General features: G+C 35.1%; 1 pseudogene; it reads left to right on the forward strand.

Moving 5' to 3' along the window:
- The first annotated feature begins 548 nt into the window (after positions 1–548).
- LOC134477092 (vomeronasal type-2 receptor 116-like) lies at positions 549–15,149 on the forward strand (annotated as a pseudogene).
- The last annotated feature ends 4,718 nt before the right edge of the window (positions 15,150–19,867 follow it).

Here is a 19,867-nt window from a genome sequence, read left to right on the forward strand (position 1 = left end):
CATCCCAGATGCAGTTAATCCCAACAATTTATTGACATAGGCTTGGAATTTACTGTTTAAGAGAAGGCAACTCATGGGACTTCACTATCAATAAACTTAAATAAGTTTATAGTGCCTGGAGGTGGAGGTGATTATCTTCAGATTTATTTTTTAACTTGTGTTTCTCAGCTGGAACCAGACAGCAAGTGCAGATCCCAAAGGACACAAATAGTGACAAAAACCTCCAGGTGCATGGAAGATGCTAAACTGAAAGCAGCTGTGAACCTTGGAGGGTCAACCTGAGCCCATAACTATAACACAGACACACACATGCACATGCACACACTCACACACACACATGCACATGCACTCTCTCTCTAACACACACATATAAAGAGAGATATCTAGATATAGATATAGATATATCTTACTGACACTGTCAATTCCACCTTCACTGAGACATAGGCTTCAAAGATATTTCTGAAATGTTTTTGTTGGTGACCCTCTTCCTCCTCCTGCATCATTCCTTCTTACTGTGTAATTTGGCTGATGAAGAATGCTTTCTCAGAATGAGCAGCATTGTGCAAAAGGAAGGGGACGTGGTGATTGAAGGAATTTTCTCGCTTTTAACTTATTTCTATCTCCCTGACACCATTGACATAAGGCCTAGCAAGGAATCTATCTTCTCAGAGTAAGTACTCTGCTTAAAATTTATTCTCATGCTTGATCCATCCTGTTGGATGCATAATGAATCGAGAATCTTTGGAGGGATAGATCAGTGTTCTCTAGTAACTATTGTATGTACACTTTCCACTCACATATTCACAGAACTCTTTATGATATGTTTGGTTTCTTCTTGTTCTTTTTATCTTTTGAAAGTGGGAAGATATTAGTATTTTATAAAAGTATCTCTCAGCTTCTGTTTTTCAGGGTTGGAAGTTGAGGCAGAACCACTCTCCACCTCATTTCTCTCCCTTAGCTGTTAATGTATGACATTAAGTGCTGCCCATTACAATTACAAGACAAGTTACTGACTGGAGTTCAGTGCTAAGAGACTGTTGTAAAGTATGTCTTTCACATAGTTCAAGGACTTGCTGATGTTTTGAGTAACATCTCCATAGTGGCTTATTCTTATCTATATCTCAACTGCTTGAGCACACTTCTGACTGTAGTTATTCAGTTACATTTTGAGATAATCTATAGGTCTGGATTTATGAAAAGGTTCTCATGCCTGGGTGATCTCAGATGTAATTCAGGTCAGGAACAATTGATCCATGGTGTCTGAGAGTTTTAATACCCATTTTTGCTGTTTTGCATTTAGTCATGTGCATATTCTGTTTTTTCTAGTATAACATCAGTTTTGTAGCAAAATTATAATTAATAACACTTAGAATTGTTACAAATGACTTGTGCATCTAAGAGCAAATGGATTGTAACTAAAATCTATGTTCCATTATGGCTTTTACTAAATGTTAGAACCACATGTCATACAGGTGGTATCTGGTCCTCCGGATACCAGAAGTGGGAATAACAAAGTTATGAACTGGGACCTCTGTCATCAGTAGAAATCTTTACTGATCTCATGTTCCTTATCATGTTCAGATATTTGCTTATATTAGGAATATTGTATATTTTTCCTGTGTTTTATAGGTTTTAAGTAAACTCTTGGAATCAAGTGTCTTCATTCTACAGCCTCTTCTGTAGCTGGGATTAAATCCATGGTCCACCATATATAACGTGTGTTTCTTCTTTTTATAGTTTTCCAAAATGTTAGCATGTCATTGTTGATGGATTTAATGTAAAATGTTTATTTTATGGATACTGGTGAGTGTTGTTTCTTAGGAAGTCATGTGCTGCAGAAATTTTTGTTCATTGACTCAAGTGAGTTTGATCTTTGCCTTTTGAAATTTGTTAAAGAAAGAAAAATATTCATGGTACTTTTCAATGGGATATAAGTCATTTATCTGATCAGGTTATAACTTTATTTACAGGGACCACTGTAGTGTGGTATTGCAGAGGGCAGGAGATTGGACTGGACTCTCAATACTACATAGGTTCATGGAATTGATACTCAAAGAACAGGATGGAGGGTACTGAATGATACTGTAGCACCACTGCATAATGTCCTAGGGCCCAGAAAGAGAAGATGGGGATCTCAACACAGACTATGCAGATTCCTTACTAATTGCCACAGACCAGGGTGATTCAGAGGTGGATTTATTGGGCATAATTAAGTAAATACCACTCAAAGAAGGTTAGGTGTGTGCAGAGAGTGTGAAAAGCCTGTCTTCTGGGTTTTGTGTTGTTTGTGTGGTCTTGAAGGATTCTCTGGAGGATTCCTCTGGGACCTTACTATCAGTGGATTCAATGAAATCACAGTGGCTAGACGTGCAGAGTAGGGTCTTCAAACTACTTTCCAAATGTGTGTTTTAAACTCAGTCATCAGAACTTAGATGCAAACACCCAAAATAAATGGCTGCTAATTCTTCCAGAAACATAGAGAATTATTCTTTGAGAGGAGTCAAAAGCACTAGAAAGTCACCTGAGTCCTAAACAAAAATGTACACATACATAAGCTCAATATGTACATATTCACTTAACTGACACTTTCCCATTCATCTCCCACCTACACTCTTAATGAAGACTTTAAAATCACTTCTAAGAGGTTTCCCCAAGGAAATGGCTCGGAGGCTCACTCCGGCATATTCAGAAGTGCGCTTCACTGATTCTTAGGCTGTTGTTAAAGTGAATCAAGATGGCAATAAACTACGACAGTCATCCCAAGTGTAATTTACTGACACATGTAAATAGTTAAAGCCCACAATTGAAAACATATTTGGGGTTGAGGATATAATTCTTTTGTACATCATTTAGCAGAAAGTCTCTGAATTGAATCTACAGCAATGCAATGGAAAATAAAGAGGTAAGAGTGCATATTCTTCACACTAATGCAAGGAGTATTAACAACAAGTGAATGGGAACTGGGCTGTTACTAAGTCTGAACACAGAGATGAAAGGAAAATAATACAAGGAGATTCTCTGTGCTATTTTGATATAATCAAATGCCAAGGAAAAGAAATGCAAGAATTGAAATATTTGAATATAACTTCATATACTATAGTATCAAACATATCAAGTCAGTGTAAAACCATTTCAGTGGATGAAAGCATTGTAGGGTATTTAGAACTAGCTAACAGAAAATGAACAATGGTTTCTATATTATCTCTTTGTCTATAACAATTTTGTATATACTATCACATATAACAATGGTTTCTATATTATCTCTTTGCCTATAACATTTTTTGTTTATACTATCACATATAATAAAATCCAACAAGATAACATCATGATAAAACCAATGGAGACAGAAGAGCCATAGTTTGGTGAGGCTTCAAAACAAGATGATAGTAAATCAGCACTAGGTATTATGATGACTTGTTTTCTTCAAAATAACTGTTTATTTCATCACAGGCCATGATATCAAGCAGCCCAGAATAAAGCCATTCCAATTAATAAGTGAAAACTTTATAAGGCTTCAAGGCCACATAATGGGGAATCATGATTACCACATACTTTTATAAATTTGAATCATTTCTTACATTAGGAAACTATTGGGTATTCACACACGTGAGATTGATTTATTTCACTTATGAGTATGGTCTCAAGCTGTGCCCATTTATTGATAAATATCTCAACGTGATCCTTCTTTATAGCTGAGTAGTACTCCACTGTATAGAAATACCACAACTTTTTAATCCATTCCTCAGTTGATAGACACTTGGATTGTTTCCAAGATCTGGCGATCACAAATTGAGGAAAAAGACACTATGGTAACTACTATTAAGTCGGGTTATTTGGTGGTGAAGCACTAGGTTGCTGAAACTGTCATGCTTTGACCTGCATTGTTATGTTATGTTCTCTTTTATCTCAATCTCTCCCTTATTCATTAAAAAAATTACTTGGTTATTTTTTATGATTTTTTAATTAAGGGGAAAAATCAAAAAAATTAGCAGGATATATTATAGTAACTTTTTTGATTTCCTATTAACTTGATTTGAAGTCCTGTAATACTCCCATTATCCTGTTTTGACTGATTAGACTCTGTTCTGTTCTGTAAGATAGTATCAAGTTTGAGGGTATAGGCAACTACTTTGAAGGCAATAAGATTCACTATGATGTCCATTCTGGTTTGACTATTATCTTCTTTGGAAGTCCTGTAATGTTTACAAGGTTTAGGTTTTATTGGTCTTGTTCTCTACTGTTTTGTTCAACTTTATAATACCTAATAAAATAGACAATTCTTTTTAGGGAAGCAAGAGGCATTATAGTAAGCATTGTTGATAACCTTGTACTCTGTTTTTACAACATGTGCTATGTCTATCCTTGGTTTTGATTGACAGCTTTGTTTTGCCATATTTGACTTTATTCTCTTCCAAAAAAAGGTAATAAGAACTAAGGAGTAATAAAACCCAAAATGTGTAAATTTTGTTCCCACAAAAGAGAGGGAAAAAAGGGGATACAACTGCAAGTGTGTTTAGGGTTGTTAAATAGATGACCATATTAATGATTTTGGTTGGATCATTGAACACAACTGTTTGCAGTCTCACTGTTTGAATGTTCACTTTGTATGCTTTGATCCTGTGACTTGAGCAACTATCTCTAAGATGATAATGTGTAATCTATTAACTTGTGATTTCTTACTGTTTTTTTTTAGTAGTTCTGTATTACTTGTACCCTTACACTGTTTTGTTTTTTATCTTTTTCCTTTTAAATAAAAAAAAGAAATGCAAGAATTTGTCATTAATTTTAGAACTGTTTGTGTGCTAGGGAAATTGTAGAATCACAGCTCCAGTAGCAAGAACTGCTTTACCAGAAGACTGCTGTTTCACAGATTACAGCAGGATGATTTCTGGGTGATTAAGTGTATGATCTTTTTATGTGCTTTATTTGTATTATGATAACATTTTATATTAGCCCGCTTGGGTTTATTTAATGTCAACATAATTGAAGATATGGATAACTGCATGTATGTTCAAGTGTATAGGACTGATAATCATATTTCTAAGTTTTTGTTGGATAATTGAACAGAACTTGTTGCAATCTCACTGTTTGAATCCCCACTTTGTATGCTTCACTTTAGTATCTTGGATAACTATTTGTAAGAAGACAATCCATAATCATCAACTAGTGATATTTTACTGTTTAGTTTTTCTTTGAAATTATGTATTATTTCTAACTGTTTTCTGTTTTGTTTAGTCTTTCTTTAAATTAAATTTTAAAAAGGCACTTCAGTACCCAGTGCTGATCACAGGGTGTCATGATGTGAAATCCAGCAATACTATTATTTTTTGTTCAGAATGATTTTAACTGCTTTAGTTTGTTTTATCTAAACATAAATGAAGATATGGAATACTGCATGTATGTTTAAGTGTATAGGACTGACAACCATGTTACTAAGTTTTTGTTGGACAGTAACTGTTTGTAGTCTTACTGTTTGCATTCCCACTTTACATATTCTACTCTTGTACCTTGAACAACTTTTTGTAAAACCACAATATGTAAACATCAACTAATGATTTCTTACTGTTTATTTTTTTCTCTGAACATATGTATTATTTCTACCTATTTTCTGTTTTGCTTCATCTTTCTTTAAATAAAATTTTAAAAAATAAAACAAAAAACATTTTATACTTTATTTCTATTAGTACTATATTAGATTCTCATAATGAGTGCACAAGTTAGATCCTTTGCATGTAGTAAGTTGAATGGTGTTGCTGGCCTGACATGATATAGAGTTCAGGCGGTATCATGCGCTGTGGGGAGCAGCTGTAAATGAGAGGAATCTTTGCTTGTTTTCCCAACCCTCACCTTCTCCCGTGCAGACCAGTGCCTAAAGGATACAAAAAATGACAGTGTAACTGGTATGGAGATCAAGGGCCATTTGAATTAATAAGCTCTGCCTCAGATGTTAAGTTTGTACTAACATTTTAATATTTTTATTGTAAGAACTAATGATGCAAGTAAACTTTACAATGTTGTGTGTCTCAAATTGCTAAGAGGCTTTATTCCTGCCAGTGCATCAACATCTCCAAAATATTCTTGCCTTTTTGCAATCCCTCTTCCTTTCAGGCTCTGAATTGTTCTGGGTTTCCTGGTTTTGATGAAGTTAAATGAATTAATTTTATGAGGAAGAGGCAGAAGTAACTTAAATTATCCTATGTTGCACCGTAGCCATCCCACAGATGTCATGGTTTTCTTCTTCTGCCTGCCCTGCATAAAAATTAGTACTTCTTGTTGATGCCTTCAACTTTATGTGACTATTGTTGTTATAATATGAAGGATTTAACAATGTGTTAGTATGCACAGTTCTTTTTCTCACACAAATACTGATTTACAAATGCTACCTGAATCTAATCTTCATCTCCATTGTTCACAATTTTATTTAGAAATAGAAATATTGTCCCTGTTTAAGGAGATTGATAAAACACTTAAGAGCTTATGTGATATTATTTGCAAGGGCTATTATTTTTTGTCTTTATAAGACCCAGCACTTCCAAAAGCAAGTTGAATTTCTCACATATATGTCCACAGGGTTTTGTCCTAACTTGGTTTGCTGTATATAAATTGTGTGTGGTGTACTAATGCAACACACAAAGGGTGCCGTATAAGTTTAGTATATATTTTTAACTGTTGTAGATGCTAAGCAGATTACTAGAATATATTCTCCCCAGTTTATGAGTGCAGGCTTTTCAATGCATCTTTTTTTGACAGAAAGATGAAATAGTGTTTTTCTGGACACTCATAAGGACACTGATAACATTCATAAGAAATTTCACATTATTCTCTCCAAAAACCAAGCTTTTCATGCAATCACATTCAGATGTGGAATTTGGCATACAAATTTGGGGAAAGATGATGTCATTTTTATATACTGGATGCAAAGACAATCATGGTTTGTGTTTTATCACCTCTATGCTTTGTATGCAGGCTTCTGCCCAACAACTACCAGAATGTTCTAGCCTTTATTTTTGCCATTGAAGAGATCAATAGAAATCCTCATCTTTTACCCAACATATCTCTGGGATACGAATTCCACAATTTCATGCATAGTCATTGGAGGGTATTGGAGAACTCGCTCATTATGCTCACAAGACAGGATGAAATCCCTAATTACATCTGTAGGAGACAAAGCAAGTCCATAGCTGTACTAACTGGAACATCATGGGCAACAGCTGCTCAAATTGGGACCCTGTGTAAACTCTACAAATTTCCACAGGTGAGGGTGGATAGGATGGGAAGTGATGAAACCACATCTTCTTGGGGGGCATTATCAGGTGCCTGAAGAGGTTAAAGAGTATCTGAGTTTATGCACTTTGGAAACCATGTATTTTCATGAAAACAAATACCAAGACTTCATGAATAACCCACACTTTATTTAGGTACAGCAGAAACTAAGAAAAGAGCAGAGCAGAAAAAAGTTTCAGAAAATCTGAAGCTAATCAGTTATTTTCTAAAACTGACTTAATGAGGAAGATTATTAGAAAAGTTGCATCAGGAGGATCTGCCAAAAATTCTAGCTCTTTCTAATGTCCTTTGTGTCTAAAACTGTGCTTTTTTTCAAATCTCTTTTTTATACTGCCTCTTCCGCCAGCTTACATCTGGCTGTTTTGACCCTATGCTGAGTGAAAATGCACAGCTTTCCTCTCTCTATCAGACGGCCCCAAAGGACACATCTCTGGCTATTGGCATGGTCTCCTTAAAGCTTTATTTTGGCTGGACCTGGGTGGGACTGATCATCACAGAAGGTCAGAAAGGCCATCAATTTCTATCAGATGTGAAAACTGAGATGAACAGAAACAATGTCTGTGTGGCATTTGTGAAAATGATTGCAAATGTTGCTATGTCAGTTCTCTCTCATGCACAGCAGCGTGATTTCCTGACCAGGGAGACATCACCAGTAAACGTGGATATCATTTACTATGACACCGAGAGCTTGAATGATGTGAACTTTAATATTGGGCAGTATCTAATGACATGGACTGTCTGGATCACAAACTCACAGTAGCATGCCGACATGGCTGGGAGAAACTTTATACTTGAATCGTCCCATGGTATTCTCATTTTTGCAAAGCATCACAAGGAGATTTGTGGTTTCCAAAAGTTTATTCAGGCTGTGAACCCTTCCATGTATCCAGAAGACAATTTCCTCACTCTATTTTGGTATGAGCATTTTCATTGCTCAGTGGCTGATTCTGACTGTACGTTGGAGAATTGTACACCTAATGCCTCTCTGGTATGGTTGCCTGGGAATCGGTTTGATATGACCATGAGGGATGATAGTTACAATATATACAATGCTGTGTATGCCGTGGCCCACACCCTCCGTGAGATGCTTCTTGAGCAAGTACAAATGCAATCAATGGTACATGGGAAAGGAGTACAGATTTCCCCCTGGCAGGTAATGTATCATTCTGTTGGGTGCTATGCAGCATGTTTAAGGCGTTCCATAGGTGCTCAAGGTAAATACTTAAGATATTACCTCTAAAAAAATCAAGAAATTATGTATGAGTTTCATTGTCAAGAAGGTCAATCTAACCTGGATAGAACTCAAGATTCACTGTTAAGGAGACAATTAGTTCTCATTCAAGATCAATTCTTTCTTTTCCAAAAGGTCTTAACACCCTGATCACCTAATATTTTCATAAGAAAATCTGAGCTTTCAGTTATTGAAGAATAGGAAAGATGTAGTTCTTTCAGTACTTCAATGATGGTAAACGACTATAAAAGAGATATATATTATATGAATTTTCTCACTCAATTCTGCAACCCTTTTTGGTAGTCCTCTGTGAACAATCAGGAAAAAAATAGGTGTGGGGAACTTTGACTGCACAGGTGAATGTTACTTAATGTTCATATAAAACTTGTATTTAAATGAGCTTGTTTTGAGTAGTTTCTCTGAATTGACACTGTATTTTAGTCACAGATAGGTGTTCATTTGTTCTATTGTATTGTATTCATGGGATACTGTTGTTAAATTTGCATCATGAAACATGAATTAAAGGTATCTTTTATTAACAGTATGTATAGTGTGTAATATAGATGACCATATTACTGAATCTCTGTTGGAACATTGAACAGAAGGATCTGCACTGTCCATGTTTGAGTGTCTAGCCACTATTTATGCTTTGATTTTGTGACTTTGGCAACTATATTTTAAGATGACAATGAGTAATGTATAAACTAGAGATTCTATGATAATAATTCTTTTGAATCCGATACTGTTCTACACTTTTCTGTTTTTCTATTTTTTATTGAAAAAATGAGAACAATATGCAATACAATAACCTTTTTAAATTTCTTCCAATCTGTTTTGAAAACCTATATTATTATTGTTTTGTGTTTGCTGTTATTTTTTTTCCTTTTTTTCCCTGACTTTTCTCTTTTTTTAAAAAAAATTGTATGTATTTATTTGATGTATTAATACCGTGGCCCACTTCATTATGATAGTTTATCTGTTTTAGCTTCACCGTTATTTGAAGAACATTCAATTTAACAATCCTACTGGAGATCAAGTGCATTTAGATGACAAAAGGAAATTGGATGCGGAGTATGACATTCTCAACTTTTGGAATTTTCCAGAAGGCCTTAGACTTAAGGTCAAAGTAGGATCATTTTCCTCACATGTATTACATGATCAGCAATTGTCTTTATCTGAGGACAAGATAGAGTGGGCCACAGGAATTACAGAGGTATGTTAGACCTAGTCATAATGTACCTCATCAACTGCAAACAGTACAGTATTGTAGTGTCTGTGCCCTCAACTTCACTCAGAAAATGATGCAGCTTCACAACACTCCTTCTAATTAAAGAATCTTTATTGATCCACTTTTAGCTGAATGTAAAGTCACATTTATTTAAATGTCATATATTTTGTCACTCAACAAATATGAGTTTTTATATAACTGGATGTATGCATGTAGAGAAATTAATTTCTTTCACTGTAGTCATGAAGGATTCTGTGAAAGTCCCAGAAGTTACCTGATCACATCTGATTTTTCTCAGATGCCCCACTCTGTGTGCAGTGAGAGTTGCAGTCCAGGATTCCGAAAGTCCACTCAGGAGGGAAAGATGGCCTGTTGTTTTGATTGCATCCCTTGCCCTGAAAATGAGATTGCCAATGACACAGGTGAGTGAATGTCTTAAGGAAAAATTCTCTTTTTCTCTTTTATGTTCCACCAGTTATCTCAGAGATGAGTATATATCTTGAAGAAAGGAACAATAAAATACGTCCTGCTTTCAATTGACAATTTCATTTTTGTATGCAACACTTTTATTTCTTTTATATTGGGAGTGAGGAATCAAATTCAAAACCTCACATTTGCCAGGCAGGCACTGTACCATTGCACTATTATCTCTGCCCCTGCGTTCAACACTTAACAGTCTTCAAGAGCTCACCCTCTGTCCCTGCAACTACACTTTTTAAGTCTTCTTTCTTCCTTCCTTCCTTCTTTCTTTCTTTCTTTCTTTCTTTCTTTCTTTCTTTCTTTCTTTCTTTCTTTCTTTCTTGTTCTACTCTCTCTGTCTCTGTCTCTCTCTGTCTTCTCTCTCTGTCTCTGTTTCTCTCTGTCTCTCTGTCTGTCTGTCTGTCTGTCTCTCTGTCTCTCCCTCTCTCTCTCTCCTCTCTCTCTATCCTCAGTACGATGGGTTAAATCCAGGGACATGACCATTGACTACTCTATCCCATTTTGTGACAGGTTCTCAATAAATTGCCTGGAACTTGAAATCATCCTACCTCAGTGCCTTGAGCAACTGGTATCACGGGCATGTGTGTCCACACCTGGCTTCCTCAATTCATTTTCTAATGTATTGAAAGTATCATTTTCTTAAAAATTCCTCTTTTTTCTACCTTCTGATTTCTACATTTTACCTCTAGCATGAAATTTAATGTACAGCAGTATTAAGTACAATGTCTTTATCTTTGTAGCCACATTTAAATTACATTGAAGACAAAGATCTGGCATGACCTTATTTTCCAGGTGTCAGGCACTGTTACTTACACAAAGCAAGTTTTGTCATAATCTGCATTTGAGTATAACATGCTTAAGGTACAGCATACATTCAATTACTCAAAATTCATCCCTGCTGCCATAGAACTGATAGGTGATTAAGGCAGACAATTAATATTATAAATGATAATTCATGCCACAGAAATGAATTAATCATATGGACATGCTGTATGGAACTTAATAATGGGTAGCATCTGTATTTTGGGGAGGGTATTGTAGACTGCTTTTCAGAGGCAGTAGCATTATATTTTACTCCAAAGATAAGTGGTGATATAAATTCCTTTTAGTGTTAGGAGAAGGGACCAAAATGGCACATTTTCTTTTGTGTAATATTAAAGAACCTAAAATCTGGTTGAATGCCATTAAAACAAGCACACAAAAAATGAGCTGCGACACTGTACAAAATTAGTACAGGAATCCAATATAGAAGACTCACGTAGACTGTAATTACCACTTTGGAAATACTTGAATATTTAAGAAATAAATATGGATCATGAATCACTTCTGCATTAAATATTGTCTAAGTTTTTGGCTGAGAAATGTTTTAATTTTAAAACATACTTAGCATAATTTCAAATTTGTTTAGAAATTTACTGAGATGGCACTTTGTACCATGTTAATTATTCAGATAAGTACACTGCGTATGGATTAAAAACACAATGCTTCCATGAACATGTTGTATGTACACATAGAGAATGCAATGCACCAAGCAACTTCAATTACTATAAATTTATGGTTTAATAAATGCAACCTATAGTTTATAGCAGCAATTAAAACAAAAGTTATAAACATTACAGGTAATGTTTACAATGCCTAAGTTTTATTGGTCTTGTTCTCTAATGTTTTGTCCAACTTTATAATATCTAATGAGATAGACAATTTTTTTTAAGGAAACAAGAGACAACGTGGATAACCATTGTTGATAACCTTGTACTCTGTTCTACACCATGTGCTATGTCTATCCTTGGTTTTGACTGACAGGTTTGTTTTGCCATATTTGACTGTATTCTCTACCCCCCCCCCCAAAATAATAAGAACTAAGGAATAATAAAATCCAAAATGTGTAAATTTTGTTGTAAAAAAGAGAGGGGGAAAAAAAGAGCTCTAACAGATATAACAGCAAGTGTGTTTAGGGGTGTTAAATAGCTGACTATATTAATGTTTTTGGATCATTGAATGCAGCTGTTTGCAGTCTCCCTGTTTGAATGTCCACTTTGTATTCTTTGATACTGTGATTTGAGCAACTATTTTCAAGATGATAATATGTAATCTATTAACAGGTTATTTCTTACTGTTATGTTTTTTTGGTAGTTATGTATTATGTGTACCCTTACACCGCTTTGTTTTGTTTTGTGTTTTTCTCTTTTTCCTCTTAAATAAAAAAAAGTTATGTTATAATTAAAATATTTACAAAATTATTGTGCTGAACTTAAAACTATACAAAAATGAATCTGACATGTACTTACATGTTATGTATATTTAAATAATGTAATGGTAAAATTCGGCATTAAATGTACTTTTCACCAACCAGAATAAATGAGGAACAAATTGAACATAATGAAAATGGAAGAATAAAAAAATAGTATATAGAAAATTTTAAGAAGCAAGTAAAATAAAGAAATATGGATTTTTAAGAAGAAAAGCAATTGGTAACCATTAGTATATCTAATCAAGTATAAAGTGAATAATTGAGCACCTTTATTAATACATTAGTTTTATACTTTCCCACAACTTTTATTTTGAGTCACACTGTGCCATCTATATACATTGAATAGCATGGTAGATTGATCTCCTCAAGATCTTTCAGAGGAAAGGAAAAGTGGGGGAAATTCCTCTCATTATTTGAGAAGAGGTAAGTTTATTTTTTTTTTTTTACCTATAGACTACTATGCCATTATGGGAAACAAACCATAGCTGCCACTTTTTGTCTTGAACTAAATTTTCATATTTTATTACAAATTGAGCTACAGATTTTAGGTGTTACATATCATGACCAAATTTGTTTTCCAAAGCATACTCCAGTGCACTAGTTTTTTGAAAAATTAAAATTATATATTAGCTCAATATCTGCTTTAGAAAACAAAAAACAAAAACAATTTACACTAAATGTGAAATAAAAGGAAACTACATTAATACCAAAAATAATATTTTACAATTCCTAAAATAAATATTGTATTTTGTTACTCAATGTTAAAAGTAAGACTGAAAAAACAATGTTTCATGTGATGCTTTCTACCAGATATTATGCTTGAGATCCCAGGCAATGCAATATTGTCAAGAAAATAAATGAACACAAAAATATATTGACAAAGGAGAAATAGAACTAATATTATTTCCTAATAATACCAATGTATAAGTATAAAAGTCAGGTAAATTGTTGATGTATTGATGAATTAAGTGGTCACTGAATACAAAATTATTGTGCAAACCTATTTCTACACTGCATTAGTCATTAAAGAAATTTAAAATTCACTACACTATAAGTGTTAATCATTAGTAACAAATATTATAAAGATCTGGTATCCATCTGTCAATAAATTATGTGAAACATTTGTAACAATAAAACTGAAATAAATGTTGGATGGGCATGTTTATTGATAGATTAAATAATGGAGAATATTAGGACTTTTTAAGTTAATCTATCGATTCAAGCAAATTGTAACCCAAATGTCAATATTTTGCGTGAACACTGCAACTTCTTGTGAAATATTACTTTCCTGGAACTTAGAAAATTATCGTAGACTTTTTGTAAGTTCTTGGCTATTGAATGAATTCCTCACTTGAAGGAGTTAAATTTGTGTGTGTGCGGGGGTCTTCAAGTGCTTCATGAAAATAAAAGAGGGTCTTATGAGTACATCAGGTCAATAATAAGAAATGGTAGCATTTTTGCTGTACCATAAAAGGTTTAAGAGTATTAATTGGGAATTATTACTTCTATAACATTCTTTTACTTAGTGTCTAGGGAATCAAAGAAGAAAAATTTGCTTTAACCAATCCAATGAGTCTCTGTCTCTTTTTCTGTTTCTGTGTGTGTGTGTGTGTGTGTTTGTGTGTGTGTATGTGTGTGCACATGAATGTGTGAGTTTGTGCATGTGGGAGTGTGTGTGTGTGTGTGTGTGTGTGTGTGTGTGTGTGTGGTGAATAAGAGAAATGCTGAACATGAAGGATGACAACTTGCATTTCATACTCGATATGGAAGAATGTGTGAAGTGCCCAGATCACCAGTATGCTGATATCCATCACAAGCACTGCCTCCAAAAATCTGTGACTTTCCTGGCTTACGAAGACTCCTTAGGGAAGGCTCTGGCAGGCACAGCCCTGAGCTTCACTATTCTCACAATTGTTGTTCTTGGGCTCTTTGTGAAACACTGCAGTTCTCCTATTGTCAAGGCCAATAACCGAAATCTCAGCTACATCTTGCTTCTCTCTCTGTCCTTCTGTTTTCTCTGTTCTTTGCTCTTCATTGGCCATCCTAAACCAGCCACTTGCATCCTCCAGCACGTCACATTTGGAATTGTGTTTACCGTGGCTGTTTCCACTATCTTGGCCAAAACCATTACTGTGGTTCTGGCCTTTAAGCTCACTACTCCAGACAGAAGGATTAGGCAGTTCCTAGTGTCAGGGACACCTAACTGCATCATCCCCATCTGCTCCCTGATCCAATTCACTCTCTGTGCAATATGGATGGGGACAAGCCCACCCTTTATTGACAGAGATGCACACTCCGAACGTGGCCTCATCATTATCGTATGCAATAAGGGCTCGCTCACTGCCTTCTACTGCATGCTGGGATATCTGGGCTTGCTGGCTCTAGTGAGCTTCACTGTGGCTTTCCTGGCCAGAAACCTGCCTGACACATTCAATGAAGCCAAGTTCCTGACATTCAGTATGCTGGTGTTCTGCAGTGTCTGGGTCACCTTCCTCCCTGTGTACCACAGCACGAAGGGGAGGGTCATGGTGGCCATGGAGGTCTTCTCTATCTTGGCATCCAGTGCAGGATTACTGGGCTGTATCTTTGCCCCCAAGTGTTACATTATTTTATTTAAAAAAGATAAATGCTCTTTAAAAGGCATCAAAAGTAAAACACATTCTGGAACAAAGTAGCTTGCTTAAGTTCAAACATAGATTTTCCTAAATTATATAGAATTAATAACAGGTAAATATGCACCTTTTTCTGTCTGATAAGCAACTAATTTCTCTCATTAATAATGGTACAATTATTATGATGTGAAACCATTTTAATTAATCATTTTAATTTTATTCCTATGGTGAATTTTTTGAATCCTCTCATTAAATCTGCAATAGATTTTATTGTTTATACCAATTATGATTATATTATTCACTTTTCTATTGTCTTTTCCTTACCTTCTAAATTATTGTTGCTAATATTTTTAACTTACTAGATTTTCTGTTACTGTTTCAGAATTCATTTACACATTTCAATTTTCTTTTCCTATTCAAGAAATACTGTACTTTTAAATGCTGATAATAGTGTATTTTTATAGTTGCTTGTGTATTTTTATTATTTTTGCATTTTCTAAATTCATGAGACTATACTTGACATTCAGCATTCTGTTGTTCTGCAGTTGCATTATTACATTAATGATGCTTATATTATGTCATTATTATTTTATATTTGGTGACAATGTTATAATAAATGTTCTTGAGTTTTGGTAGCAATGTGTTTAGTTTACCCACCCATAGTGAGAAATCTATTTATCTTTGTTTAATCATCCTCTATGAATGGTAAATATATATCTATGTATCTGTATCTTCTGTATATATTAGGTAGATATAACTAATAAAGACATGATAAATTTTCTTGTCTTTGTATCCCTATATAAGGTTTTGCTGATAATGTGAAAGTAAATTATTTTGTGTTCAATATTTTCAGTTTACAATTTATTTTTTATCACTTTGACCTAATATTTTGTTCAGATACTTGTGTTCACTGAACTTCTTGGTCACTTAAAGCCTGTGATCTTCTTATGACAGTTTTATCTTCTCATTTGCATTTTATTAGTGGTGCTGGTGATTGTGTAATACTCAATGGGTCACAGATGAAAAGAAAGAGGGAATGAGATGGTTTCTGTAATCAAATGATAATGTCATACTGGAACCTGTACAACACGATGAAAGCAGTTTTAACAAGGACATTTACAGCAGCGAACTCCCACATGACAAAGGCAGAATGCACTCAGACAAGCTAGTGATGAAACCCAAGGTCTAGAGAAACAGGAACTACTTAAATGCAAAGCTAGTACAAAGAAGGATATTATAAAGTTCAGAGTAAAAATTAATGAAATCGAGATTAAAAAGCAGAAAATTTCACAAAAATATCAATGAATCAAAAATAGTTTTTGGAAAATGTAAGAAAATAGAGAAGGTGGGCAATTTAGCTCAGCAGCATAAGTGCCTACCTGGCAAATACAAGGTCTTGAGTTCTATCCCCAGTACCACACACAAAAAAAGAAAGAAAATAGAGAAACCCTTAGCTATGTTCACTAAAAATGGAAAGAAAAGACCTAAATCAATGGACTTACAAATTAAAATCTAGGCATAGTGGTGAATGTGTATAGTCCCAGCATTTAGGAGGCAGAGGCAGGAGGATTGTTATTAGTTCGAGGTCAGTCTGGGCTACAGAGGGAGCTCAAAGCCAGCCTGAACTACATAGTTAAACGTCATCTCAAACAACAACAACAAAAACCAAACCAAATAAGAAAATCCCAAATCCAAGGCCAGGTGCAGTGGAGTACACTCTAATTTCAGCATTCAGGAGACTGAGGCAAAAAGATTGCAGTGAGTTCAAAGCCAGCCTAAGCTACATAGTAAGTTAATGGCCAACCTAAATTGCATAGGGAGGCCCTGTCTCAATTTAAAAAGCCCACATCCTTAAAGACATGTAAGGCCATAATTTTAAAATGCAAAGTGGGATTCATAGCAAAACTAGGCATTGCGAAGCTGCTAGAACTGATAAAAAGTACTGCTGAAAATTACATACACCACTTGGAAACGAGGACCCAGAGAAAAGGCATTTGCTCACACCAAGTTTTAAACTGTGATAAAACTGGTCTTTTATGGAAGAAAATGCCAGGACAACATACATTACACAATAAGAGAAGAATATATCAAGCCACAAGCCTAGGAACGATAGGCTAAACTTATTGTTATGTGCCAAATAGAATACTGACCTCAACATAGAGCCTCTTTCGGTTTATCATTCTAACACCCATTGAGTGTTTAGAAAACATAACATCATGAAGACTAGGCTAAGGTGTCATGTGGAGATCTAATGCAAAAGAATAGATTTTCTAGAGTGGATCAAGAAGGTTTTCTTCTCTGTTGTTAAGAAATATCTAGAGGACAAAGATTTAACACTCAAGGCTCTCATCATGGACAATGCCCCTGCTCACTCACGAGGTTTGGAAGAATTGACTGAAGAATTCCCATGGCTCTCAGTTGAGTTCTCCCCACATAATACAACTCCCCTACTCTAGCCTATGGACCAGCAGGTTATAGCTAGCTTTAAGAAGTTATATATTGAGTAACTGTTGCTGAAGTGCTTTCTGATGGTCTCAGATGAAGATTAAACCTTTAAAGAATTTTGGAAGGTATATTATAACATCCTTTCCTGTGTGGGGTACATTGAGGACTCCTGAACCAATGTCCTCTCTAAGGACACTGAGATATGCCTGGAAGAAAGTATACCCTAAAATTATACAGGAGAGAGACTTTAAAGGCTGTGTAGGGGAGCCTGAGCCTTCAACTGATCCTGTGGTTGATGACACTGTCACTGTAACAGAGTTCAGACTTGCAAGTAGACAGTGGTGATTTTGAGGAACTGGTGGAGGAGCACTCAGAGGAAATGTCTACACAGGAACTTCAGCATCTCTGTCTCAGTGACAGAGAATGACATCTGAGGAGATTTCTGATTAAGAGGGTGGGTATCAATAATAAATGTAGCAAAGTTCTTCTGATATAAAGGGTATCCTGAAAAAGTGGACGGAGCAAACTTTTGTAGAGAAGGGCTGCCCAGACGTAAAAAGTCAATCAAATGATTGGCACGTCATACTACAAAAAACATGTTAAATAAAAGACAGAAATATACTACCTTAGATCAGCATTTGGTTATAAAAAGATCAAGACCTAGTGAATGAGAAGCAGGTCAGAGTGAGCTACAGACTCAACCAAGGAGAGAAAAGCTATCAGAGAGCCAGATTCCTGAAGTTCCCATGGAAGGGGATCTTTCTTTCAAACAATAACCAATTCATCCTCCCTGCCTGCAATTCAAAGATGTCAACTTGAATGGTGATTATGGTATGAAATAGTTGTTTGTCATAAATCAGGCACATATTATAACATTTGTTGAAAACCCTAGGAAAATTATTGGTGTTTCTAATAAATTAGGTAGATTAAACCACCCCTTTTTAATATGAAAATGTTAGTTAAGCAGTGCTTTGGGAAGCTCATAACACATTTTGCATATTTTCATTATTTCTTAAGGGAAAAAGTTTTGACTTGTATCCAATGTGAGTTACAACCAGTATTCTCAAATTGAGTGTACAAGTCAAGGGTGTACTGTACAAGAAGATGACATCTATAAAAAATAATTTCAGATTTTCCCTCATTCTCATCAATTTTGGCTGTGACAATTTAACATAGCATCACATACTCATTTAACAAATTCTCTGTGATTACCTCTGGCCACATACTATGAAGATCATAAGCAAAGGCAGTGTAAAGAGAGATTAGAATAGGACAGGACAAATAGTGGAGTGAGGGAGAGAAAAACAAGGTGGAGCCCTTATTAACTTCATTATATCACAGATTTTTAAAAATCATAATGGATCAATTCTGCAAAACCAGGTAGATATGTTTATACAAATGGTTTTCAAACACTGAAACCATGAGTGAGTCTATTTTATAGTAACAATGATGTGCTAATGGAATCATTTCCTGAATGTATAGAAAACCACAAACAGTTCACGAAGAAATGCAAGGAAAGAAAGTGATATACAGATAAATTTAAAACCATAGTCCAGAAAATCTAGATTCATCCAAGTGGTACAAGCCTTCAGCAATATGGGGGGAAACAAATACAAGTGCATGGTAAAGCTGACAATAATAGTTTACATAGTATAAATGAAATTGAATGTAATTTAGAAGAGACCAATTCCCACAGAATTCTCATAGAGATTTCACTCTTAAGATTAAAACAGTCTCTCTCTGAGCCCTGAACCAAATAGCAGGAAGGAGCGTTGTATGGAAGCATAGTGGATCCACAGAGAGGAAAATTCCTTCAGCCACAGCAGCTTCAGAATGTTCCTCTGCTGGGCTCCATGAGAAGAGCTCCTTACTCAGTCCTCACCATGTGAGGTATGACTCTTCTCCTTCTTGTTATACATTCAGGTCACAGTGCTTAGCAAAACAAGAACCCAGATGATGCCATTGGGGTCTGAAAGTGACCAGTATCTTCCTTCACCCACCTTACAGAATCCTCAATTCATGTCACAACCTCTCCTTAGATTCAGAGCATACCAACTCACTCATAAAATTTGTCCACAGGGATATGAATCAAAAACACTTTTAGGGTTCTAATAGTGATATGCTAAAAATAGTGGTAGTTTCTTGTTACTCTTAACTTTCTCAAGCCAAAGAAGTGGAATACATATACTACCTAAGTTAACTGAAGAAAATCTTTATTGCACATTTATTTTATGCAACAAATAACTTGAAAACTCACACATTCACTCACACTCACTATACATGCCCTATCAACCTTAATATGCTACTTTCCACTTAATTATTTGATAGACTAGGAA

This window comes from Cavia porcellus, unplaced genomic scaffold (genome assembly GCF_034190915.1).
Source record: "Cavia porcellus strain 051 isolate PalLab524CR breed Dunkin Hartley unplaced genomic scaffold, mCavPor4.1 scaffold_7, whole genome shotgun sequence".
Taxonomy (NCBI): Eukaryota; Metazoa; Chordata; class Mammalia; order Rodentia; family Caviidae; genus Cavia; species Cavia porcellus.